General features: G+C 45.2%; 1 protein-coding gene across 4 annotated transcripts in view; it reads right to left on the bottom strand.

The window, feature by feature from the left end:
• LOC128878529 (bromodomain adjacent to zinc finger domain protein 2B) overlaps positions 1 to 21,616 on the bottom strand; it is a 168,374-nt gene extending 146,758 nt beyond the window's left edge. For all 4 annotated transcript variants that reach the window (XM_054126823.1, XM_054126817.1, XM_054126831.1 and 1 more), the window contains exon 1: positions 20,697 to 21,616. The gene's annotated coding sequence lies outside the window, so the exon portion shown is untranslated. The remainder of the gene's footprint in view (positions 1 to 20,696) is intronic.
• Between the last annotated feature and the right edge of the window lie 5,134 nt (positions 21,617 to 26,750).

Genomic DNA, 26,750 nt, shown 5'->3' with positions numbered 1-26,750 from the left:
GAGAGAGAGAGAGAGAGAGAGAGAGAGAGAGAGAGAGAGAGAGAGAAAGAGAGCAAGCGATAGGTCTACACAGAGGAGCCGATGGGGAAACGAGGAACGAGCAGAGAAAGAGAGGAGGAGAGATCGAGCGCAGTGAATTTTATCCGAAACTCGGTACGATCTCTCGCTCCTTTCTGTCCCCATCTCTCACTCTCCGTCCACGTCCCTCTCCGTAGGCAGCCGCGATCTTTCGTTTTGTCTTTTCGTCGTTCCTCTTGGCCCGCTCTTTTTCTCTCCTCCCTGGCCAGTGGCGCACCCAGTGCTAGGGAGCTACTGCAATTCCCCTCCCACCTCCATCACACAAATATCCATTCGTTGGGCATTGAAATTTTTTAATATTCGAAGCTCACAGGCGAGGCTCCGTCGAGTCACTTAACTATTGCTGTATTTCTCGGTTGGGTAATTAAAATGTTAATGAATGGGGGAGACCGGTTCGGTTTGCGCTGCGTGTAATGTAGTTAACCATCTTAGGAGCATGGGTATCGAGGGCTGGCTGGTCTTGGGATAAATTTTGAGCCAATTCTATTTCAAATGATACTCGATTACGTTTTTGTTCGAAGAGATCGACGAATAGAGAACGAAGTACGATCTACGGTCGCAAGATCGTCAGGTGCATATTTCTCGCTCGCGTACTGTACATGAACGTCTACATCTCTCGACTCGATTGCGTCCAAGTGGCTGGATGGATTTCAACGAAACTCCGTATTCTAATTTCATAATCAAAACCGATTCGTGGATAATCATGGTCACTCTCATTCAACTCGTACTTGCACTTTTCCCTCTACGCTTCAAAATCGCCCATCGTCATCGTTGAATAAATCCCAAAACATTCGAGGTCACTTACAAGAGCCTCCACCAATCCTGCCGACAGTTCTCACCCTGAAATCAGTACCCAGTTACCTAAAATTACATATGAACGTCCAGTGACCCCAAACGAAGTTTCCCAAAGCTATAGGTCTCGATGGATTTTTGGCAACTTTCGGGCATCCTCCTTCGCGAATTTCTGGGTGCGCCACTGTCCCTGGGCGTAACTTACTCAACCGCGCGAAAGAGTGGGATCGCGAGCCGGGGGCAAGGGGAGGAAGGAGCGAGATGGCGAAACCCACCAACGAATCTCCATGCTAACAACGAACCCGTCCTAATTATTCCTCGAGTGTCGGTGGAAAGATCGTCACCGCGGTGAAAGAGGGCGAGAGAACGCCGAGAGGGGGAGGGCAGCGAAGATAGACGAGGGACGAAGACGGAGCGAACGGTTTCCACCTCGTGGCAAATGAGCGGGACTCTGTATCGATCACCAGAGGTCACGACTCGAGATAGGTAAATGTGTGAATACACGTATATAGGTACGGAGAGCCCAGCGCGTATGGCTGGTGCACGCGTTCGCTAGCGATTGCTGGCCGACCCCGCGTTATTCGGACGAGCGAAAAGGAAGAGAAAGACGGAGGTGCTCGGCCAGTCGACGAACCAATGACTTTACGCTGGTTACTTCGCTCGGGGAACTCGTCTGGGGCTCGTATCAGAGACTCTATTGCTACTTCCGTATACAAATACGGTCCGAGTGCTCTTTGTTTAAAACACGCTGGCTGCGCCGTGATGGTCATCGGTGACTGGGCACTTCCCACTTACGATGGCCTAACCGTAACGCTCGCGATAAATGGACTCCGATGGCTGTAGACTTTTGCGTAACGTTTCTCGCATTCGAAACGGCGTAAAGTAAGTAGATTGTCGAAGCGTTGGATACACCTGTCCCTTGATTTACAACGATTTTTCAGCGTAGCACTGACAAATAAACGGTACTAAAAATGATTGTACAAATATGCGTGCAGCGTATATCTTTGGTCGTGACAGCTTTTATTTTTCTGAAATCCGTGTAAAAGCGAGTTCGTGCAAAAAAATGAGTTCCCTGTGGATTGGGGTATTTATGTTTCTTTTTCAGTTTGCTTCAAACGATGGCGAGAGGGCTTGTAAAATGATTTGGTAAAAACTTTCTTATCAATCTACCAGTTCCCTGTATGCACGATTGCTAGGTACTACAAACCCCTTCCTTACGGTAAGTGCACGATACTCGCAGTCTAGCGGAGCGTAATACATGATGTATGAGGTGTAAGTATACGTCACACATCGGTGTTACGAATGACAATTATTTTCAATATTGCTCCAATTTCGTAAGAGTCGAATCTATACAAGGTATATTTAATGGCAATTGCCTAATGGCAATTATTCTCAGCATTACTTTAATTCCCACAAACATCCCCCACATTCAATCAGAATTAAAAATAAATCTTATTCCCGAAGTATCCCCGGCATCTTGGTTCAAACAAAGCTGACCGAATCACCGAGTTCACCCTAGACGTTTCCATAAAAATCTGCGAATCCTCGCGTACTTTCGACACGTAACACGGAAGAATGTACGCGTCTGTGCGAGGTTCGGTGCACATCGGTTCGACAAGTGCCCGGTGTCAGGCCATCGACCGAGAAACCACATTAGCTGCTCGTAGCTGACGTCGTCAACTATTTAGAAACGATACTCCGGAGTCCACCGCGTCTCAACCGATCGCGGTTCCATTCCGTATCAGCAAGCGTGTGCCCTCTCTCATTCCTTCTCTCTCTGGGGCTCTTGGGCTCTCCTTCGGCCGGGCTGGTTTCGATCGTGCGAACAAACCATCCGTAGCCCACCAACCAACGGTGGAATCGTGTTCCGTGAGTCCGTCGGGTTTGCGCGAGAGAGCTGCCGCTTCTCTCCCTTCTTGCCTCTGCCGCCCCTCGCGACCGTCTCCACCTCCTCATCCTCCGCCACCTCCAACCTCCTCCTCCTCCCTCCCCCTACCTCACTCTCACCCAGAGTATTGAACGAACGAACGCGAGGAGAGGAACCAGGAGACCAGAGGCAGCGGGCGACCAAAGAGAGAGAGATATCGCAGCGCGAGCGGACTGCCACTCGCTCTGTATAGACGGAGCTCGAGCTAACCGAGAGTCACGGAAAGGGGATAGGGAACACAGAGCTCCGAACCAGCGATGGGCAGAATTTTATTCCGATGGACGACGAAGAAAAACTCCCTGTAACGATTTATATGGCGTTTGTAGCCGACCTAGCGGTCATTTGATCGAGCTTAGGCTCTTTAGTCGTTGCAGGTAAGTTTATTGTAGATAAGGGTGTTCAAGTTTGAATACTCGACCCTTGTTGGACTTTAAAACGAGAGAGGGGATTCAATTTTTGGGGCGTCTTACTCGTATTTGTACTAATTGTATCGAGAGACCTCAGTACTCAAGCGACGATTAGTGTGAGAAGATGAAGCTCGAGATAACGCGACTCCAGGTATTATCAGGAGAATCTTCCTACTATGTAGGTTAACTTCGTGTAATTAATGGTAATTGTTCCCCTCGCCGTCCCCCAAGGTCGATGGGATGTTTTCTGATAAAAAGCGACTCTGCTTTTGCTCCGAAACAATCACGCTTATTCCAGTGGACGAAACGAACAAGCAAAGAGGAAGTAAATTTAAATGTAATTACATAACACATGTCGATCCTTATTAATGCAATGCATCGAGGGAATCTTTTCTCCGAACTGGAGGACCACAACCATGTCACTCCAAAACGACTATGCATTGAGCGAAGGGAGGCCGACCGGGTTTTGTTTAAACAGCTCGTCCTAATCCAAAAAGGTGTATCTCAAGACGTTGCTTCCTCGCATCTTGCATGCACATCTGCACCCCCTGGGGTTTCCCTTTATTTCTACGATACGCCTCCGTACAAAATCTGAGAATCAATTCGGAGTAAGATTCACAATGCAGGTAGTAAGAAGAATGCCATAAGTAACCGAAGCAAAGAGGAAGCATGTGCTAAGGCATGAGTGATCGCAACCCCTTCACAAAAAAAAAAAAACGACGCGAGTCATCGATTACCAGAATCAACGTTACGATGTCTTCAAACAGGATCAGCCCTTTCATTCAACGGACAACATGGCGGAAGTATGTTTCATTCATAGCTCGAAATTCTTTATCTAGATAAGAATTTCGCCCATTTCTAACGCGAGGGAGCACGCTGCAAGAGAAAGATAGAGACAACGCGAAGCAGGGTAGCCTGGCAGCGTGCACCGTAGCCAGAGAGACATGTCGGTTCGGTGGATCCCCTTGCCTCGTCTCTGGCTTACCCTCCTCCCCCTCTCGCCCTTTCTCACTCAGCTGTTCGTCCATCTCTCTCCGTTCCACGCCTTCATCGTTTCGCGTTTCTCTTTCTCCGACTCGCCAGGCTAGCCTACCTCCATCCGGAGCGCTAAAGTCCTCTCTGAAATGCGACGGTAACACCCTCCCCTCATCCCGCGGCGTCTCATCCTCCGGCGGCATGTCCCTGCGTCCCTTTTCCACGCTCGCGACCTCTGTCCCTCTCTTTCGTCGTCCCTTCCCACTGCGACCCCTCCCGCGGTCCAATAGCGGGCCCTCCGTGCTGTACAGATTACGGAACGAGCGAGGAGCCAGAACCAGCGAGCGAGAAGGACAACCCAGAGGAGCGAGATCAGGGTTGCTGCTGGGTCGTCATCTCCTCGACGGAGATCGTTTCTTTCTGAAGGCGAATTTCGAACGGCGAACGAGGGATGCAGTACTCGATTCGGGGGTGTGTTTAATTTGCTTGCCACGAATCAGTTTTCGGATGAAGAGGAGAGTCGTCGATACTTTCCGATACTTTAAAGAAGAAGGCAGGTTTCGTTTAACCTTGTTATAATTGGTCGATATAAACTTGGATTACACTGTGAAATATTTCACGGTGAACAGACGAAAATTTGTACGGGTATATACAAAATGAATCGAGCACATTTAAATTACAGAATGGAACATTCTACAACGCGCACGCAAATGAAAAAAAAAATATAAAAATTTGAATAACAGATTAAAGCAACCAAATCGAAATTTAAAGATGAATAATAGAATAAAATGATCGAATATACTACACATATTTGTTCGTGTTTATATTACACTTCATATATTACACTGTTTCCTTCGAGAAGTCTGGGAGTTTTTACAAGGCGAGTGGAGGAGTGCGCCAACCGAGTGGAGAAACAGGGGGTACCTAACACCAAGGGTAGGGACATCGAGTGGAACTACGTTTAGGGATCGAAGTTTGCCGAGCCACCCCCTCGGAGGGTGCTAGGGGAAGTTCTCCGCCAACGCGAGCCGCAGACGCCGGGGACAGATTCGTAAGAACCGATGGCGATAAACCGCGATCAATGATCGGCAGAACTTATGTATGTCACGGACTGATAAGATAACAATGGTTGGTATACACGGCTCGTTGGTGACTCTGTAACGGACCTCCAACGATTAACCAGTCGAATGACTCGGTTCGCAAATATTTATTTATTTAATATACACAGGATGCTCGGCAAATAATTTTGGAGAAGTACTTCCTGTTTCACCCCTCTACTACACAGCTCTATTCAAGTGCGAACAACCATGTTGACAAAGTAATTACAGAAGATGTACGTCAAGTACGTTCACAGCGACATACGCTCAGGTTGCTAGAATAATACGTAATTCGCATCCCTGAAGTATAATCTCGATTCATAAATAGAAATCGCGAAGTTACACCCGTCATTAAGCCAGCGAAACGTAAGTCAACGTGGAGTAGCATAGCGTAGAGGAGATAACGGGCAGTTAAAATAAAACAATCGATAAGATTGAGATACGAAGGGAGGGAGTCGAAGCGGAAACAGAAGAAAACGAGAAAGTCGGCGCACCGTTGATCCGGAATACCAAATACATTAATCAATAACGAGAGAGGGCTGGCCGTTCCTCGAATAAAACGGGAACCAGGCGGAAAAGCGAGCGATTTCAATGAAGAACACAATATAACATGGAAATCCTCGATGGTAAGCATTAATCGGTCTCGCTGCCAAGCTGCTCGATGCTTGATATGTCGTAATTAACGTCGAGCGATTTGTTTTTTCACTCGTAAATATCTTTAGGGGCGCTTTATCTACGAAACGAACCGCGAAACTGTGGTTCTACAGACCACTGTGGTTCAATAGTTATCATCTCTGGAACGAACGAGTGTACAAATGAGCCCCAACCTTGCAATAATTTTTATATATTTATTAAACTGCACATTTTATTATTATTTCCCTTTGTTAGCTATCATTTGAACAACATGCAGCGCATCCTCAACGCCAGGGCGTCGTGGTTGTGCGAGTTAGGCGTGTGTATCACACATATGTATATCAAGTTTCAGAAGGCACGGTTAGGCGTTAGCATCGACTTTCTTATATGGAATCGCGTGCATCGTCTGAGAAACGGTGGTAGGAAATAAACGCGAGTGTACGCGTTTGTACGTGTCGCGAAAACGAATAATTGCTACTGGCCGCCTTCCGCGTAATCTGACGCGTGTATCACTTTTGAGCAACACAACAGACGACTTCTTATCGTATCCCTCCTTTCGTCCGAACACAGGGCACGGGGAAGGGTAATTATAACGCTTCAGTTTCGAACTTTGGCGATAATTACACCTTCTGCAAATTAAATTGTTTCTTTCAACCGCGTGACCGCTACCGAAGATCAAACGTACGATAATCAGATAACCGTACCGATGAGATCTCTGTGATACTGGATATTCCGCGACGCGTTAGACGATTAGAGCAATTTTTAAAAAATTCGTCTGCTCGAGTGACGCGATTCTTAGAATTTCCAGGAAAAATCGTCCCGCAGCCAAACGGGGTAACGAACGAAATAAGCTTCGCATCGAACGGTTAAACGCGACAATAAATGGGGTATGCAAACAACTCGAAGACGGAAAAAGTATTTTATCCGACGGCAAAAAAACACACGCGAACAAGCGTACGTTAATTACTCGCATTAACTGCACTTTTACTTCCTGTTCGCTCGGTTCCCGTTCCACCAAGACCTGAAAGAACTTGTCGCGTCCTGCGCACGAAACGAATTCCCCAACTTTGATGCAAGTTACAATGAAATTACTGGCGCACAAAAGCAACCGCGAAACGAGGCGAAACGGATCATAAATTTTACTACTTCTATCATAGTTTGGCATTGAAGATTGCCTTGTTCCCCTGTTTTCTCCTTTGTTATTCGGTCCCTTTAATTCCTATTTAAACTGAATAATAAACACGGTCATTTATTCATTTGCTCTCGGTCTATTATGATTTCCTTTTATCACATAACGTCGTATTTTAATAGAAAGTAACCTGCGTATCTTTCTAATAGATAGATTCTATTCTCGATCTTCCTTCTTCTTGATAAAACTCTTAATGGTCGAATAAATTGACCAGTTACCCTCGAGCTAATTAAACTCAACGCTTCTTCTAGCCTTTACGCGAACTTCCCTATTTAATATCAAGTTCCTCAGGAACAATCTTACATGCATATATATGTAAGAATTTGCACTGCTTCCCTTCGTGCTCTGTATTTCCCTCGCCCTCTTCTCCCTCCAGAAGCTCAGTTCCTGCGTTCATTCATAATGCATACAAATGATATTGCTTCTGCGTTATCTATACCGAATATCAGACGGCAGTTTCGTAATATCACGAGTCGATCAATTAAATGATCCTTGAATCGTGTCACTTCTACAATCCAGATCATTTTTTTTTTCTAATTCGTATTAATTACTACGTATTCCAAGGTTGTCACTTTTTACGAGTTATTACTTCTTGGTTTCGTATCTTTGTGGTATCATTCACCTTCTATAATATAAAGAGGAGACATTTTTTTCAAATTTTTCTCTCGTAAGATGCAATTCTCTGTTATTGAACGAGCATGCACATCTCACATAAAAAAAAAAATGGTAGAAACGTGACGGGCGAACGTTCGAATTCCAAGGTGGTGAATTCGAGTCGTCTCGAGACCTGATAACTCACGAGATAATTGATTAATTAATCTTAATGAAAATAGATTGCGCCAAGCGTAAGGACGTTACCGGTCGTACTTTTAAAGTGATTAATTCCACCGGGCATTAATAATTCTGGATAGCATTGTTCCCGTTTCCTCTGTCCGTTTGTCTTCGTCGAGGCGGGCATTTTCAACGCTCTGCTCGCGGATGTGTACGTTTCTAGCGTGATTTTAACTCGAGTCCCATTTCTAATACACCGTCGTTTATTATGACTTTCGTACGTGCGAATCGCGATCTCGCATTCGTCCTACCATTGTTCCATTGTGTCGCGTAATATCCGTCAGCGATACACCTAGGGCTTCCCTGGAGCGCTAAGGTCAATATTAAAACGCACGAATAGTCATCGATGCGGGATTCCCGGAAGCTGATGCTTTCGGAAGCAAAAGTACCCTGACACTATTTTTATTCGGTTTTGAAGCTTCCAAAAATTTCGAAAACTTCCTCGTTTACCGAAGACTTGAAGACTGAAGGTTTACAGCCCAAAGTATTTAACTTCAACTTAAATAATTTCTGATGCCAAGATGGATTGTTTTTCCTGCGTGTGCCTAGTACGTAACCAAGTGCGCTGTATAACGAAGGGTTGAGACCATTTCTCAGGTGGTTAGGCGTCAACGTTTATATTCGCGACGATGACGCGGGAGACGCATGAACGACATGGCGGCCGTTGTACGGTGTCCAACGGCGATAATCGAGTTCTCCCTCGGTTATAACGATGTCTATCGACTCATTATGACATTAGATGTCGCCCCTCGCGCAGCATGGGGAGAAATGCGTTTACACCGAAGCTGTCGCGTGATCGATACGAGGCCGACCGACTGCCGCGTGCGCTCGCTCGCGTGCCCTAGAAACTAAGAATCGGAGCCCGACTCGGCCACGAAAACGAAGGGGGTTGTAATTTTGTTGGTCTGGTTACTCAGGAGACATCGTGGAAAATACCACAGAAGGGTAGATATCGAACTGTCTCGCCAGAAACACCGGATTGTCCAGGAAGTTCGTGCCACTTTTTAAGGTGGTGACAAAGTGCGAGGGTTATACTTTATTATTTTTTTTTTTATTTTCACGCACGGTCAAAATATTCGAAAAAATTCCCTAACGTGTACCTCGATATCTGCAACATCTCTAAATTTTCTCTAAATTTTCCTAAGAATAAGAAAAAAGAATTTGAATTGAGAGTGAATGTCAAGTCCCTACCCTCGAATCTATAAACTCAAGAGAGGTTAATCAACCGGAAATCATTCGAATCGATCGTTTCAAGATTAAAATTCTCTTCTTGAGGTTCTAATTTTGCAGTATAATTTTCAGAAAAAAATTGGAGTCACCGAAACCAGACCAAAAATCCTGGCCAAACTCCAGGTATCCGAAAGGGTTGCAACGTCGACGCGTTTGTTCGAACGCTTTCGACCTGCTGGAAATAAAACTACAAGAGAGGGTTGGAGGGGCTCTGAAAGATCGAAAAAAATACACGGATACGAGGCGTTCGGGCGTCCAGAAATTCTAAATAAACCAGGGACACACCCGGAGACGTAACGAGCGGTAACAACTGTCGCGCGCCATCGTGAATAACGACGTCGATATAATCGGGGATTTTCGAACGGGCGCTGCGTAACGACCAACGTGACTACGGGGCCGTGGCAAAAATTTCAAGCATTGCGCAACAAATATAAAAAAGATCTCTGTACCGAACGGCGAATCGCGAATCGCGCCGAACGCATCGCGTTCCGTTTTTATTCCCTTCGAACGCCACCACGAGTATACGTAGCCTTTTACGTAATGCGCGTGTAATTGCAAGATGTAGTACGCACCGTAATCATTGTTAGATAAGAGACAAACAAGAATATAATTCATTCATTCCTTTGGATCGAGAAATATAGAGTTTTTCATATTACTCGTACGTTTAATGTCTCGAAGTAATTTTCGATGGTTGGTAAATTTACTCTTCTTGATTGTTATTAGACTTCAACGAAGTTGTCGCTCGAGTCTTGAAAAATGTCAAAAAATTGTTAAACTATTCAATTAACCAAAGATGATACGAGTGCTCAAGCTATTCCTGTGTCGAGCGTTATCTTTCCCCTGGCAGATTAGTCGAATTAGAAGTTTTCAAACGATCCCCACGCGAGAGGAGTACAACGACGTCACGACACGTCTAATTAACATAATGGCGAGAACGAGTCCCGATCGAGCACTACGGACTAACTCCGTTCGGCACGGTCATTGTCATTCAAATCGTTTCCAGGTGTAGCTTCCAACGTGTCACTGTTTTATAACTCATTCCGCGAGTAGTCAATCAAGCGTGTCGCGTGTAAGCAAGTCCGGAGCATTTGTAATAATATTCTTATCGTAAAACGTGTCACGTTACATATAAAAAACAAAACATATTCATTCTTCGAGTAAAACATTCGTTCGCAACCTGAACTATGTTGGCACAGGACGAATATTTACGTTATATGATTTCATTAGAAATATTATGCAAATGCAAATTCACACGCATACACACACGTATGCTCCGATGTTTTAAATTGAGTTACGCTTACTGCTCAACCTGCTCGCAAAGAACGTTTCTTTATCCAAAGAGAAAAATTCGAGGCCAAAAGTGGTTAATTAAATGTGACTTTACAAAGGGTCGTCGAGTAGATCGTACAACGGAGCACGGGGTTTCAGTATCGCTCGAAACGAGCCAGACGCTTGTTTAAGGGCGATCGTTTCGCCTGTTAAATAAGCCGCTGTTTCGTTCGGGGTTTTATCGCGCTGGAAGTCCGAGGTACGGATTGCAAGGCCTAATAGCACGCACTAAACTGCCTACGGTCACTTCGTCGTCGGAACGACCCTCGCGGAGGCGGTCCTCAGGATTATAATAACGGTAAACGGAAAACTTTTGTGTCTACCAGTAATCGTCTAAGTGCTCTGCGCTCGTCGTCGCTGCAACTCGAGGTTTACAGACGCGTTACCCCTAGCTAGAGAACTCCGAATCGACGAGATTATTTCCGTTTCGCATTTGCACGCTGGTAATTCGATTATCGAGCAACCCAGGAAGTTGCAAACAAACGAAACAATGTGGGGTATCGAGTAGACGAAATAATTGAAAATTCGAACAAATACTTAACTACTCCGACACCATTGAAATATAAACTCAACTATATTTTTCTGTTCGTCTTTGTACGGGAAACGGGAAAGAGGGTATGGGAAAAAGGAAACAAGGAACAGTGAAAACAATCGACTGTGTGAATCGATGAAATGCGCAGAGAAATTCTCGATCCTCTGCGTGAGCCGAAAAAATTCAATAAAACCACCCACTTTATTGTTTAATAAAAACTACAACGATCTTTATCCCCAGTTTCTTTGAATCTCATTTTTCCTCCGCGACTCGCCTACTCCCTGTCCTCGACTGTTCAGTCCCTGTTCGATCCATTCGCACGGAAAAATGGAATTCCCAGCGTAGGTGGTGGAACCACGAAGCAGGGACTAGGGTCGTCGCAGCTGCGATCACGGAACGTCGGGATCAGAAGGAGGCGACATTTCCACGCGAAATACGCGAACGACACGCGATTTCGTGCAAGGCTTCACGACGACGGGGAAGGGGAAGCGTCGAGAGGAGGGAATGACAAAAAGAAAGACAGCCCCGTTGTCTAGAACACGGGCGACCGGCGAGTTTTCCTTTCCTTCGGAGCCACCACGAGGCGCCCTTCTCCCGTCTTCTTGGCGGAGCCGCTCGAAACGGTCTCTAAACAATGAATACAATACGCCGTGATGGCTGACATGCGGACAAAACGCGTGCTGCGAGAACAATGTCCCGCGAAAAAACGCGCGAGGGTTCCCCCTCCGCGGCAGTGTCGCGAAAAAACCGAGCTGAAAACCCCGGGGGGACTTGGTCCGCTCGGTGCGCCATCAATGGGAAAAATAACAGAGGATCAAGACACGTAAGACGATTCCGAGGTTTTTCAGCGGCTATCAGCGCGGGTAAACACGCTCGAGTGTATCGTACTGACGTGTACGATCAAGCGAAGTTCACGATTAGGTATACCTGGTAGAGAGATTGGATGGAATACAGATTTGAGGATCGGAACGTTTGTGAAAGATCGTTTCACGGTGAGTCAGTCAGGATTTCTAGTATTACTCGAATAGTAGATGACTACACAAACCATATGTGGTCGAATGTATAATTGACTATTCGAGTGACATTTGAATACACGCTTGACTATTCGAACACCAAGTGCATCGATCAAGTAACTGGATATTCGTACTATTTAAACAGCGTGCCGTGAACTATAAATCAAGTTTTTTCATTTCACTGCCATTTTATCGTTCAATATACTCGCTCCAGGATCGAAACGATGCTTCAAAATAAGGAGACCGAATAACGTATCAACCTCGTCATTACCAACCACATGTCTAATCCCACAGTCGGTCGTTCGATACTTGAGCACCATGACGCGTTCTATTACGAACGTGAGTAATTAAATATTTTCCGCAGAGAACGATCAAAACATTGATATTACCATTATCGTAGTTGCTCTGCTAAATATTCCAGTACTCCAATGTTTTCTTCTATTAACGACACAGTCGAGACATCATCGGATGACGTAGTGCAATATTACAAAATATTTCAGCGCGTTCAGAAAAGAGTCTATAACGAAGACGTACCACTTTTGTCTCGGGCACTTATATTTTCACTTTTAAAAATTGTTTTGGAGTTATGCCTACTGAAGAAGATTATTTCAGGCACGAATTTAGTAAATTCCCATTGTCAGCGATATCCACACGATTTATTTTATCAGAAACTATTCATCTAGAGTCAACTTCGGTAAAAAATAAAATACTGCAGTCCTCTTTAGGGAACACTTCATGACAATGAGAAGGCCAACAGTCATTTTTTAAACAAAACAAGCGCAATACAATCATAAAATTCTAATCCTCCCTAAAGTGCTCCAAATTACCCACTCCCCCAATTTGAGGTATACGTTCCAAATCGGAGAAACACTGGTCTCCAAAGTTGATCATGACAATGTTGATGCCACTTCCTGAGTAATCTAAACAGCAACCTGCCACCGTGCCCACGTTTCCGATGGAAATCGATCGTCGAGCTGGGATAACGTTCGCGCGTCGTTTTATCGAGACTTTACTTGCTCGTGCGACCTTTCCAGGAGGTTCACTCGCAGCCTTCGAGTTCCTGAGGGCAAAACGGGTACCTTCCCCGCCTTCCAGTCCGTTTGTCCTGACTCGACTGTATGCCCCTACTTTTTCGCCGCGTCTCTCTTTCTTTTCATCCGCGTCAGGGCTTTCTCGCGCTCTCTTTCTCGCTCGGCGAACAACTCTCGGGGCGAGTTCCCGAAATAATCGTGCGTATCGATCCCCACGCGTGGCGTGCAGGGTGAATTTATTCTCGTGCACGGGGAGAGAACAGCGGAGCGACTCGTACAAGCTCGCCTCGTTACTTAATCGCTCCACGTTAGGAATGAAGGGTACAACCGTGGCGTCTCCACGAATTAATTCCAGGAAGGGACAGATGACCAGATCACAAATTTCGAATGGAGGATAGAGGATGGCATATAGAGTTAAGGTCCCTTGACATAAGCGCACTCGTTTTACGTAGGAGGAGCAATGTTTCACAGTATCTTCAAGCAGTTGTTTTGTTTAGGAAGTGCTTAATTTAGGTAAGAAGCACGAAAGTACCAGAAGTCTACACGTGGTGGAGAGTTAAGAAGAATTTGTAATACGTGGTTCCGATGTACGCGCAAATTTCGAGGAATAGAGTAAACTTGCAACGCTACATGAAGAGGGGGTGTATATCAAGGGATGGCTGTACAGTGCTTGCGTCACCTACTTCTCGAATCAAATTGTCCTCCATCCCTAAACGAAAAGGACGCCCAATGGCTCCCAGAAAGAAGAAAGAGCAACCCTCTTTGACTCCAGAACCCACTACGGAAAAGCTGTTCTGGAAAGGTCGCCTCGGCGCGTTGAGCGTTTTTCGAGTCCCGACGATCGATTTCCATCGAAAACGTGGACGAACACGAACGACATCGGTCCCTCCCGTTGCCGAACGAGTTCATTCCGCTGCGAGTCTCACGATACCGCGTTGCGTGACCGAGCACGAGCGAACGAAGCCCGGTAATAAGCGGCTGAGAATCGTTCCAGGCGTGTACGAAGTCCTTTTCCCTCCTATAACGAAATACCGAGCTCGGCGTAACCTCCGATCAATTCGTCGTAGGAAGATAGAACATTATGCTCGATACCTGCGTCTCGAATTCAACTCGCCCGACCAGTCCCTCTTCTTTCTTTCCACGTTTTTTGTCGGTACAACGAATTCCAACGAGCGGGGACGCAGCGCGAGGAGCCGTCCTAACCTTTTACTGGTGAATTCACGGTGGCCATTCTGGGTTAGAAGACAGAATGGCCAAGAAAATTGTTAATTCATCGCGAGTTTCATTTTCCGAGATTTCCACAGGATATGCACGTCTCAATTTGTTGGATTATTGCGTATACTTTTCAAAAATACAGGGATGTCCGTCGAGTTGAGACTGGGCTGTTTCAACTAGATGGACAGAGGCGCCGGAATTAAGTGCGTTATTTCGCATAGCACAGAAACTCTCGCCGAGCTGCGTTTATTTTAGGGAAGAGAGGAAATGGAGTTATTTAAAAGCATGTACCACCTTTCCTTGGAGTAATAGAGGCTTCGTTATACATTTCATAATATAATTTCTTGTAATGATTAACCGAGAAAATAAACTACAGGATTACAAGAGATCCTAAAAACTGGAAGACATCGATACTGAAAAGTGTGATGTTCGAGTAGTGCAAGCTATAAATATGTAAAATTCTATGTATTTCGATCATGAAATGAATGCTTGTCTATACTACACGGGAAGAACAGTTTGGGAAGCGTTGCACTAAACCTTTTACCGCTTCCAGGGAACTGCGGCGTCGTTATGCTGACCTTATTTCATCGCCGGGGCTGGTAGTTTATTCAAAACAGGGCTTATCGTCTCTAACGAATGCCCACCGCGCTCCGATCGCAGTTTCCTCGAAACAACAACTCGACGGAAGTTCCTCGGGGCTCGCGGTTTCGGATCTCGGTAAAATAGATTCGGTTCCACGACGTAAAAAGCATCGTTTACCGCGAGAACAGCTTAAGAGCAACTCGCGCGTACATCTAATCGGTGGAATTTGTTATAACGATAAAATGGAGGAAAAAGGAGAACTGGTCGGGTAGTCTGGTATTTTTGGGGCCGAAAATTGAGGGTTCTTTATAATTTTTCTTTTCGGCGAAGGCGTAATTGGATCGCGATGGAAATTAGTTGACGTACACCTTGCGCAACGTAGCTCGACGAGAGTCTACCAATTGTAAATTTGCTTTCGAAAAATAAAATTCACTTGTCACGATTCACGTTTGAACAATGTGAAGCATTGTACGAATAATTTTAACAAATAATTTCAGACATCTGGTTTGGAGCACGGCTGCGAATAACTCTTGTCGAAGAAACTGTATCGAGAAATCTGTACTAGGAATGTTTCACACGATTTATCGCCACGCATCTCTCCTATTATTAGTTCTCGCTGCGTCGCGGTTCCTCTATAAATATAGGTCCCCGTGCTCGTGGTCGCGTTTCTCTCCCAAGAAAACTCCATTTTCCCGCAGTGGATCAAAATAAATTGCACGCAAAACCGTGATCTATAGGGCAATCGCACGAGAGGGTAATACCCGACCTAATATACGCGCAGCTTCTCACCTGCAAGCACTGCAAACGCATCATGCTAACCTCCCTGTACAAAGCTGGACATTATCCAGACAAAAAAGAATCATCTAGATAAAACAAACACATAAATATACTTTATTTTTACTCGACAATCCAAGGGAAATAGTCCCATGTATCTCAAATGAATAATAAATATAAATTTCATTTAGATAGAAACATTTTGCATCTCTGATTCTACAAAGCGTCCTAAATCTCGTTGTACAACCACTTAGTGTAATTCTAAAATCTTTAAGAGTAGCTGTTCACTCCCGACCTATCAGTATTCTGATAATTTCGCGCGAAACGATACAATAAATCGATTTGAGTTAGAAAACTGTTTGGCACATCCTCGAGACTCGAAGTGCTCGACGAATTCGTCCCAGTGAAGCGAGAAGATCTGTCGGCCGAGCCAAGTTATAAATACGTATTCATTCACGACGTGTTTAGTTAGTTGACTTAAAGAATTCGTGAATTCTTTATTCATGTATGCTAATCGAGCCACGCGGATTACGACGGTTAGTCACGAGATTAATCGCAGTGGAAGGGTTAACGCAACGCTCGCGGTTGATTCAGTGATTTCCCTTGATTTTTCAAAAATTTTCAACGTGTTCGTTATCCGGTCTCGGAAACGATGCCAGCTACGTTACGCATACGTTATAAACAAGCAAGTTAATCAATACACTTGTACCAACATCGTATATTTTTTGTAAACAAATACTCCGTTCGTACTTCATAAATAAGTCATCTGTTTTCGATTTCTAATTACTGGTGATATATACATGTATCCAAAGTGATTAGAAAATGTGGTTTAAAGTAGTAAGATAATCAAATAAAAAAGTTTATTCTCTGATGTACGTGTAAGTGTTACCACGGGTCAATTATGACCCGACTCCAAATTGCACCGAGGAAGCAAATCGTTTCGTCATGCGAGAGAGTCGACAGTGTCGTCTTTCGCGATTAGTCACGTTTCGATTTCGTAACACAATCGATCCAGCCGCGGAAGATACGCCCTCTTTGTTTTCCCCTCGTTTTCGAACGACCAGTTATCGTTCGAACATGCAACGCTCAAGTTTTTACGGCCGAAACGATCGTTGCCTAACCCCGAATTGCTGGAGCTCGGTACTCGTCACCCAATTGACTCAGTGTGGTCAATTGGACTCCAGAAAATATAGAATACAAATTCTATTATTAGTTCGACAGACATTCGTGTTTACATTCCATTGTAGTGCACTTGAAGAGGGATCATAAACCAGAGCCAAGGCACACTAAAATAAAGATCCTACATGTTTCTCTTACAATTTCCTGACTCAAAGACATAAACAAGTAACGATTGATCATTTTTACCTATTAGGACACATCAAATTGTCCCTCAACTCAAAAAATGTGACATAAAGAAGTCGCAGGAAATAAATTTAATATTCCCCTTCTCTATTCTACGCAAGTGTTCCAATAACTTTCACATACCTTTTACATTCACCTTGCAATAACCTATCAAAGCCCAAACTTGTTTCAAATTCCTATTCTCGCAAAAATTAAAAGTCAGGCGTCGATAGGGCGGGGGTGTATTCGCGAAAAAAAAATAACCGTCATCCCCTTTGTTACAGCGATAGTTTACAATCGTTTCCCGTGTATGTGGTCGCGCATAGACGAGCATAGCGGACAAAGATTCGCCGCAATGTCACGCTCGAAGGGCCATGAATCGTCGAAACGAAATGCGGAAATAAAGCGCCGCCGCTGCGTGAAAATCCAATCGCGCTACGCGAGCCCGGCCGCTGGGATAACTGTTTCTCGAATGTTATCGATCTATTTGTCATCGATGTAAGCTGCAACGGAGTCGAGATTACGGCGCAGACCCCGCAATTTCGTTGGAAAACCAGAACGTCGAGCGTGGCCGAACCGAGAGACTATCGTTGGTACGTGCTTCCATTGCGTTATCGCTCGACGGACTCCCCTCCCCTTCGACACACGGTTACCTATCGCTGATAAAGGTATGTACCAATTCGATATATTCTTTGTGAAGTGAAGACTCGGTGAAAACTACTCGAGCGGCGATGAATTTTTCCGAGAAAAAGGAGTTTCCTTGGACGGGTTGTAGGTTGGATACCTGAGGAGAGGTCGTTAAATGATGACTTAAACCGCTCCTATTTTGGAATGGAGTATAATATATTGCAATCTGCACGAAATCCGTGGCATCCCTGTCACTGGACAATCGAATCTAATATCTTACATTAGAAAAATTTTTGGAGCACAGAGAGTTAAAATATTCTGATCGCTAAATTTGAAACTATTTCGAGGGAATTCTATAGCAAGAGGTACGACATAAGCGTGAAGGTTTACCCGAACGCGTCGGGAGAAATAGGTGGGTCTTCTCAGCTCGGTTATCGTGACCGTGTCAACGTTTAAGGAAACCAGTGACGCAATACTCGCGCCTGGAGGTTGCTAGTATCTCCATTAGAAAAATTCTATAGAACAGGAGGGTTGAAAGTCCTGATAGTTAAATTTGAATCGAATTGGAGGAAATTCTCTAGCGAGAGGTTCGACACAATAGAGGCTTACGCGAACGCGTCGGGAGGAATACGTGGGTCTTCTCGGCTCGGTTATCGTCGAAACCGTGTTAACGCTTAAGAACACCGGTGACGCAATTTTCGTGCAGGTGCAATTACGCGTCGGACGATCGCCGTGCGCACGAGGGGCACGTCAACAAAATCGAGAGCCGTCGTAACGGGTCTTCTTTGGTTTCGCGAGCGCTGAACGCCGCCGTTTTACCGTTAACGACCTAAATCGACGCCGAGCGGAGAAGAACGAAGATGCGCGGCGCTCCTTTCCGCGCGTTCTTCGAGAACTCATCCGTCGTCGAGTGCGACTGGAGAGGAGAGGACCGAGTGATGCGAGACTTCGCAGTTGGCAGAGCCACATTTCGACCGTTTCATTCGATGACTTCAGAGTCGCCTAAAGAAGGTGCCCGATAGGACGCCCCGAGCAACGATGATCTATTATTCCGCGTGTGTGCGTTCGAGGGAACGCGGAACGCGTTCTAATAGCGTCCACGGTCTACGAGTGCAGCTCGACATTGGCGTGGAAACCGTCCTTTCGACGATGAATTTCGCGTTACTGGATGGAAGCTTGCTCGTATGGGTGGAAACAGAGATGGGATGATCTAGGGTACTGTGGGATGATTATTCGGTGCCGGATCGACTCTGAGATTCGAATCAGCTTTGGACCCACTGTTGTTGAAATTGTAATTAATGGTGATATAGCGGTGTCGAAATCGATGCGAAGGTAAACCAAGGCCCAGGGTTATGAGGTAGGGTGCCATGGTAAGGGATTGTAATTAATATTATTTATGTAACGGTTATGGAACTAGATAGAGATGAAAAGAAAATGGAGCACGTTTAAGGAAATTGTCAGCGTATTTACCACTATGAATTAAAATAAAGGATCAATGCTGATTTCTAACATATATTAGGTTGTCCCAAAAGTTTCTTTCGTTTTATTAATAATTAATTCATACACAATACTTTATGTTTTATGTTACATTACAAAATTAATTTATATAAACACTGCCACAGAAAATAATTGAATGCAATTCACGAAAGAAACTTTTGGGACAACCTAATATAATGCATTAGAGGTCGTTGACCTCGCCAGTCCCCGTCAGTAATACATCCGACATTAATAAATAATAATTTTGAACGATAATTGCATGTAATACAGAATTCCAATCTACAAATATAATTTACAAATTACCAGCGTTTTGGAATTTGCTCGTTTATTTTGCCGGTCGAATGAACTTCGCGAAAGAGACTTTGAGCGCCACTGGGGTAAACTAACGACTACCATATCGTATAAAACGCAAGTTATGGGCAAAAAGACGGATTTCTCTCGGCATCGTGATCACCCAAGAGTATTCTTTACGGCTCCTTGCAGTATTCTTGTATTCAATGTGCCCGATAAAGTGCAGTTTTTAACGCACCGCTGTAAACCGCTCTTATAACGGGTTAACCAGGTTATTGCGTGTTATATCATATCAGAGTAACGGCAGAAAAGAAGACAGACGTCGACATATGTTTACGTATTCAAGATGTGTACTTGAGAGCTGGGAAAGAATGTTCCTAGATGAACCGAGCGAAATTCTCATTCGAATAAAAATTTCCAAGTTTAAATATCGTCTATTAACCTCTTATTTACTCCAAAACTATGTACTCCGAATTAATTATTTACTCCAAAACTATATGTATTGCAAATTACATACTCCACATTAATCGACGATAGCAATACTGTAATTCTTACTAAAATGCAGAAATATATTTTCTGTAGACGACAAAACAAGCTACTATAGTTTGGATAACAAAGGTCATTACCGTTAGAAGTCGAACACACGTTTACGTATTTGTAAATAGTTCCCATTGTGTCCTCTATAAGAATATCTTTCACGATATTTTTATGTTCTACACAAAAACTGTATCCAATGTATATTTTTGAAAATCCTCCAAAGATAACAATAACCACTCGAATAAACCGTGAAAGTATGTGACGGGAGCACGAAAATAATTCTGATCAACTTTTCGATGCAAATTACCTAGCGACACGTCATCGCGCGAATTTTTCGTTCGGCTCGAAAACAGACGTTTCGATATATCGAGCTCCGATCGAGACGAGACAATGGAGTTGGAAACGGAGCAGGACGCGCACAGGTAAATCGAACCGTTGGACGAAGAAACCGAAAGAGACTAGGTACCGTTACTCGAGATTTCAGTACTGGAGACGAACAAAATAACCATACACAAAATTCTGACAACGAATGAGAGATAAACAACGCTTTGTTCCGTTACTCGTCGAACAAAGCCTCGAATTTCGGCTGTGAAATTGAAATCATGCGGTAAACCGAATAAAAATGCACCAAGTTTTATTCGAAAAGTATACAATTTTTAAAATTGCAACGAAATATTAGAATAATAATAATTTGTTTGAATACTCGAGTCCTGCTCCGAAATTTTTAAACTTCAATGATACGTAAGAACACGTAATGTCGCAACTTACCCAACGAATTCACGTCCTCGCGCGCCGTGGCTGCACCCAACTTATCTTGCTTGGCACTTTTTCGATCGTACGTGGAATAGATAAACACAATTGCCGGTCGTCGGCAACGAACACCAACGCAGCGTCGAGCGTATACCTCGATCTCACCTATAGATCTACGATCTGCTCGCGAATTTCTTTATTCCACCGAAGCACAACCGTGTCACAACCTCGAATCCCCCCGGGAAGGATTCGCAATATATTCTCCGTTTTCGCACTTGCAGAGGCGAGAAGGTGACTGAAAAATACCGCGTTTAACTGTTTCACTGGGAAAATAATAGAATCCGCGGGTGTTTGGGGCCCCCGGTACGCCGAGAAAGCTTCTTACCTAATCTCGTATCTTAGGACGCTTCTCTCTCGCGTGTCACGTCGCGCCTAACGAGCCTGCAACACCTCCGATTCGACGAAATATCATTCCGCGTCTGTCTCCTCAGGCACGAGGCACGGGAGACCTTCAACGAAGACCTTCGGGACCAGCACTTTGTGAGAGGGACGCGCAGGTATAACACCGACTCGGCCCAACGAAGGCACGTAAAGGTGACTCTCTCGTAAACGAGAAATCGTTTCGGGGTGTTCCCGGAACGACACGTCGCGGTAGCGTCCCGCTAGAAGCTCGTAAACGAGACGATCACACAAAGGACAATCGATGCTCTTCTTTCTGCTGCACTCGATGCTCTCGTTGCACTGTTTTCACACGCTAAACGGAATTTAACAGATAACGTCGAAACACCCGTGTTTCATCTACGACTCCCGCGTTAAAATCCAACGCGAACGTTAACGCGATGCGTTTGCACGGTTACCGCGCGATTTTCTGTGCTTTTTTCACGTTTTCCGCCCAAAGGAGAACCGTGCTCGCGTCTCTCCACGTCCGTACGTCGCGGGCGCCGATGGCGGTATGAACCGGTGGCGCCGCGAGCGCCGATACAGGCGCCCCCGCGAACTAACACTCCTCTGGTTCTGGATGAGGACGCGCGCGCGAGAGTATCTTACCAATACCAAAGCGACACAAGCTCCCTCTCGTCGATGCCAGAAATACGCCGCACGAATACACGGGAAATGAGTAGGATCGTACGACAGCTACACTCCGCCGAATCTATAATGGATATTCGCACCGACGGACCACCTGGCCCGCCTCCCCTTACTACACTGTCTAACGGGTGTCCCTGTTTTCCACGCCGACAACCGGGACAATGGTGTACGCGACGATCGGTGCACCCTGCGTTTCTTCGGAACGCCAGCGAATATCTGAGCTAAGTTTTGCTGATTCCTAACACTTTTGGATATTGCCACGTATCGAGTACACTATTTCGAGCACACCATTCCGAGTACACCATTTGGAGCACAACATTTGGAGTACACATTTTGGAGCACACCATTTGGAACACACCATTTGGAGTCCACCATTTGGAATGAACCATTTGCAGTACAGCATTTGAAATACACATTTTGGAGTATACCACTTGGAGCACACCATTTGGAGCACACCATTTGGAGTACACATTTTGGAGCACATCATTTGGGGTATACCAACAATTGGCGACCATACCAACGAAATACATTGAAAGTGTCGACGATCGAGTTTCTTTCAAGTGTTCGTTAATTAAGTCGAGCAAGAGTGCTTTAGATAGTTTCGTGGAATCAATTAGTCGTCATGCCGAGTGTCTGTAATTCGTTACGATGTCGCTTTCTACGCCGTACAGAAGGAAAAGCGAATTATCTTGGAAATCTGCATTTCTCGAGAGCCGGCGTCAAGCATATATTAAAAGTTACGTTACTGCCGATTTCGCTTTCGCCTGTGGTGTTCTTGTGTACAAACGCCGGAAGAGGAATCAAGGGTTTCCAACGGGTGTCTTGGAACTACGCTTTCGAGTGCCCCTTCACCACCCCATCTCGATTATATAACGTATATATGCTCTTACTAATTCATTCTCGCTTAGTCCTGACACGATTTAAATTAATCAAACGTCGAAATCGTATTCCTAGTAGTGAATTCCGAAGACATAGATCACTGACGCTTCTTCTTCTGGCGCCATGGTTAGCATAAGAGCCAATGCAATTTTCTTCCTATGCTTAACACTTCTCAAGTAATCAATAATAAAAGTGAATCACCATTCTGGCGAGTAGAATCTACCAGAGATCCGCTTCTATTTTTAATTATCCAAAAAAGTCCGTCTCGCCGCATGTACTGGGAATTCCTGGCCGTTTGTTCAAAACGGTAATACTATATTGTCGAGTACGTCTCGACGCCAGTTCGTAAAGGGTTAATAATCGAATTCTCCGTATCGTTTTCCCCGAGCAGCGGCGCATGGATGAATTGCTGCCGTAAGGTTGATACAGTTACCTCGTTACCTTCCCGTCGTAATCGTAATAAAACCTCCAGTGTTCTCGAACTCTGCACCTTATAACTACGTTAATTGGCTTCCAAACAACCCGAACGGTCTACACGACCCAACCCTGTAACGGGTGTCTGCTTTCCACACAGTTTAATTTTTCAGCGAACCTCTCCCGTTGCGTCGACATCGACGTTCGGTCTTCCACTCCAATTCCGACGACGCGGTGACGGATACTTTGTTAAATATTCACCGGATCGTTCTCAGCATGCGTATATATACGAATGGTACGGTGGAAGTGTGACAGAGGCTCATCGAAATTAGATTTCATAACGTTGTTACATATTCAGTTGCAGGTTGCCTTTGAAGATGCTTCTGAAAAGCATGGGGTCTAAATTTCAGGCACACCTAGAGAAAATTATAAAGCAGCAGACAAATTTACAGGAGTTTCGTGTCATTTGTGATTAGATAACAATGTGGTATCATGGTTGGTTAAGTTTCCTAGTGGTTGCAGAAAAGATCAATCAATTTTCTAATGGTGTAAAGCAGAATATTTACCTAGTGAAAATATAGAGTTAAATAGGGGCGGCTTAAAAGGGAGTTTGCCAAGTACAACAGCCATGAAAACGCCATAAATTGCTACAAATCGAAAGTGTCGATGACTGGGTTAAAGTCGAAACTAGGCGCACCAACCTCGCCACGGTTGCACACACACGTTTCGACGTCGACTGTCACGGGTGGATAATTAGTTTCGTTGCGTCACGATTTCCGTATTTACATCTCACGGGTACGCAAGGCACGCGAAACGAAGAAAAACCAGCGCATGCGACGAAGTCAACCGTGTCTTCCGATGTAATCATCAAAATAGAGGTACTTCGTGGAAACTCATTACAACTGCTCGCACTTTGTCGTCGTCGTTCGCGATGCGCCGACTCGGAAGCATTGGCGGACGCTCGTTTCTTCTAACCAAAGAAAGAGGAGCTCGTTCCTTTTGGGCTCGCTTCGCGTTGCCAATATCCGTTAGAACGCGACTTTCCAATGCTCGCGTCGATGGGGAATGCTGCTGCAACGGTGGAAATTCCAACGGCGGTAGGAAGGGACTTGTTCCCGTTGATAATAACAGCGTCTGCAAATCTCGAAACTCATTCGAATTACATTAATTATATCCCGTGGCGATAACAAACGCCTAAAGCATTCCGAGTGAACGCTAGAATTTACATTAATTACCATTTATCCTACTTACCGATGCTCTTTTATCGTAACTTGGCTCACGACAAATCGTCGACTGTAAATTTCATTACCAGGTTGATCGTTAATCTCTATTACATTGTTGATTTGCATTTAATCGAGCAATTTTTACCGCATTTGATGAGATAATTATCGTAACCGGGAAATGAAAATTATTACGATAGCGTTTAAACGCCTGCGAGGGTATCTGGAATTATCAGAGTGGAGAGCAGGTATACTGACGAATACTCCTGCGAAAGCCACTCCAAAAAGATGGCCCTTTAATGGACCTCGCTTCTTGGACTTGCTCATTTTGGAACAGTTTGCTACTCGATGGAGAAATGACCTATAGCTCCACTTCTAACATACCAACACTGATAGAAGGGAGCGATACCAATATCCCTACCTTCTCAGCAAATTACGAAGACCAGCATTCCACCTGAAATAAATTTTAACCGTGCGCTGCGAGGTCGGAGGACTTTTTCGCGAGGGAAACGAACGAATCGAGAGAATCGCGACGCTCAGGAAAGAGAGTCTCGTAGCTGTTCTCTTCCAACGGCGAGATGCTCGCATTTTGTCGTCTTCGGCGTCGTCGTTGCGCCGGCTCGAAAGCATCGGAGGACAGTCGTTTCCCATCCAGAGAAAGAGAGGAGTCTCGAGCTCGTTCGGTCGCGTACCTCGCGAACCACGACGCGTAAAGAAAGAAGAAAAGGAAAGGGTGGAGCGAGAGACACGTCGCGAGGGTGAAAGGGAAAAGGGGGATTCCCGGATCGAAAGACGGTGGAAGGGATAGCAGGGATGGTATCAGGCGGGGGATAACAGGGCGAGGGAAACGAGAGGAAGGGAAAAATGGCACGTCGTCCGAGTGGATGCGATACGCGCCTCGAGATCGTACGCAATGCCCGTGGCTATCTAGCTTGACTCGTGAAAGCCTAACGAACGCTCTCCGCTTGCCCGCTGCACACGTATGCATGCGTGCATACGTGCATTTCTGTCCTGCACGCTCACGCTGGCGTGCTTCGCAGACACCTGCGACGATAATGTCTCGTAATAGCTCCTGCGTGGTGCCACGGACGAGGCTCGCAATCTTTGCGTGAAGTTTTAGGCACGAAACGTACGTACGAATAAATTCGCGTTAGGGGTAGTTGATACGAAATCACCCCCAGCATTGTACGCGTTACTTAAGCTCCAGTGGAATTATCCCTTTACACGCTGAGAAGTTTTTTACTATCAACGACTAGGTTTGTAGTTTAGGGTGTTACATTTAAAAATTGAAAGGGTTTCCAAACGTTGCAAACACGACTCTGTTCAAACTGTATTAATTATACGAAGTTTTTCGGAGCTACCGTCGTGGAGTTATGAAACGTACAAGTTTTTAGTTTACTTTAGAGGCTGTCGCATCGATACGCGTGCGGCACTCCTTTGAAGTACGGTTAGCGGGTTCTTAACTCTACAGCGATGAAACTTGAACTACCGTGTCGTCTTTTGCATTCATTACCATACATGAATACAATGAAATTCTTTAAATTTTGCCCAAGACTACCAAATTGATTCTATATTAATGCAAATTGTTAATCGAGAGAAATTTATTTGCCAAGATGCTATTGTCTATGAGATATCTGTTTCTGAAGATCGTTTTCCATGAATAATTATGCATAAGGTAGAGCCGGGAGGAAGCTCGTCCTCGGTCTTCAACGTGGCCCGGCCTCGCCAAGGGTTAAGGGCGGAAAGCGAGACGGCGCACCGGAAGGACCGGGATTTAGTATGATTTACGTACGCACGTGCTTCCTACGCTCGAGTATTTTTCTACGGGCACGCGTACGTGTTTACGGGAAAAACTTGTGTGCTCGCCGGGGATCGTAAATACGGGATTTACGAGCGAGGGGAGGATAAATATTTTCAGGAACAAGTAGTCGGCAAGATTCAATACTTTCGCGAGTATTCGCGGAGACGTAGACGCGGGATACGCGGTTGGTGCGCGATGCTACGCGTGTTGAGCTTAGTTAAAGATTAATGAAGATTGATCCCTTTGGAAAGACGAACCGCGGCGAGGGGGTATATTTATTGTAACCTTGACACAGTTATCGAATATCTTCCTAGTTTCGAGGCGAGCGAATCTCGTGCCATAGAATTCACCTTCGAATCGGGGAAACAAGACAGTTTTATCGCTATCGCGCCGCACCGCGGAACATATGTTTCTCCAAGAGTTCTCTTGCATCATAGTTATGTATCGATCGCGGGTAACGGTGTAACGCGAAGCACGATGATGTTCCATTTACTTTGCCCGCGTACATACGTATTTACTTGTACGCGGGGAAGGTGGCGCTAAGCGGTGCGTTCGAAGCGCGGAAACGCAAATGAAGCGAGCGCTAATTTATTCAGGTCGAAGTGCTGTTTCGAATCGCCGTACCATGCGTGCGTATGCTTATTTCAAATGACTTCTCGCTTAACGCGTTCC

The sequence above is a fragment of the Hylaeus volcanicus genome, chromosome 1, assembly GCF_026283585.1.
Source record: "Hylaeus volcanicus isolate JK05 chromosome 1, UHH_iyHylVolc1.0_haploid, whole genome shotgun sequence".
NCBI lineage: Eukaryota > Metazoa > Arthropoda > Insecta > Hymenoptera > Colletidae > Hylaeus > Hylaeus volcanicus.
Note: the sequence above shows the minus strand (reverse complement) of the source record. Positions and strands in the feature narration are given on the sequence as shown.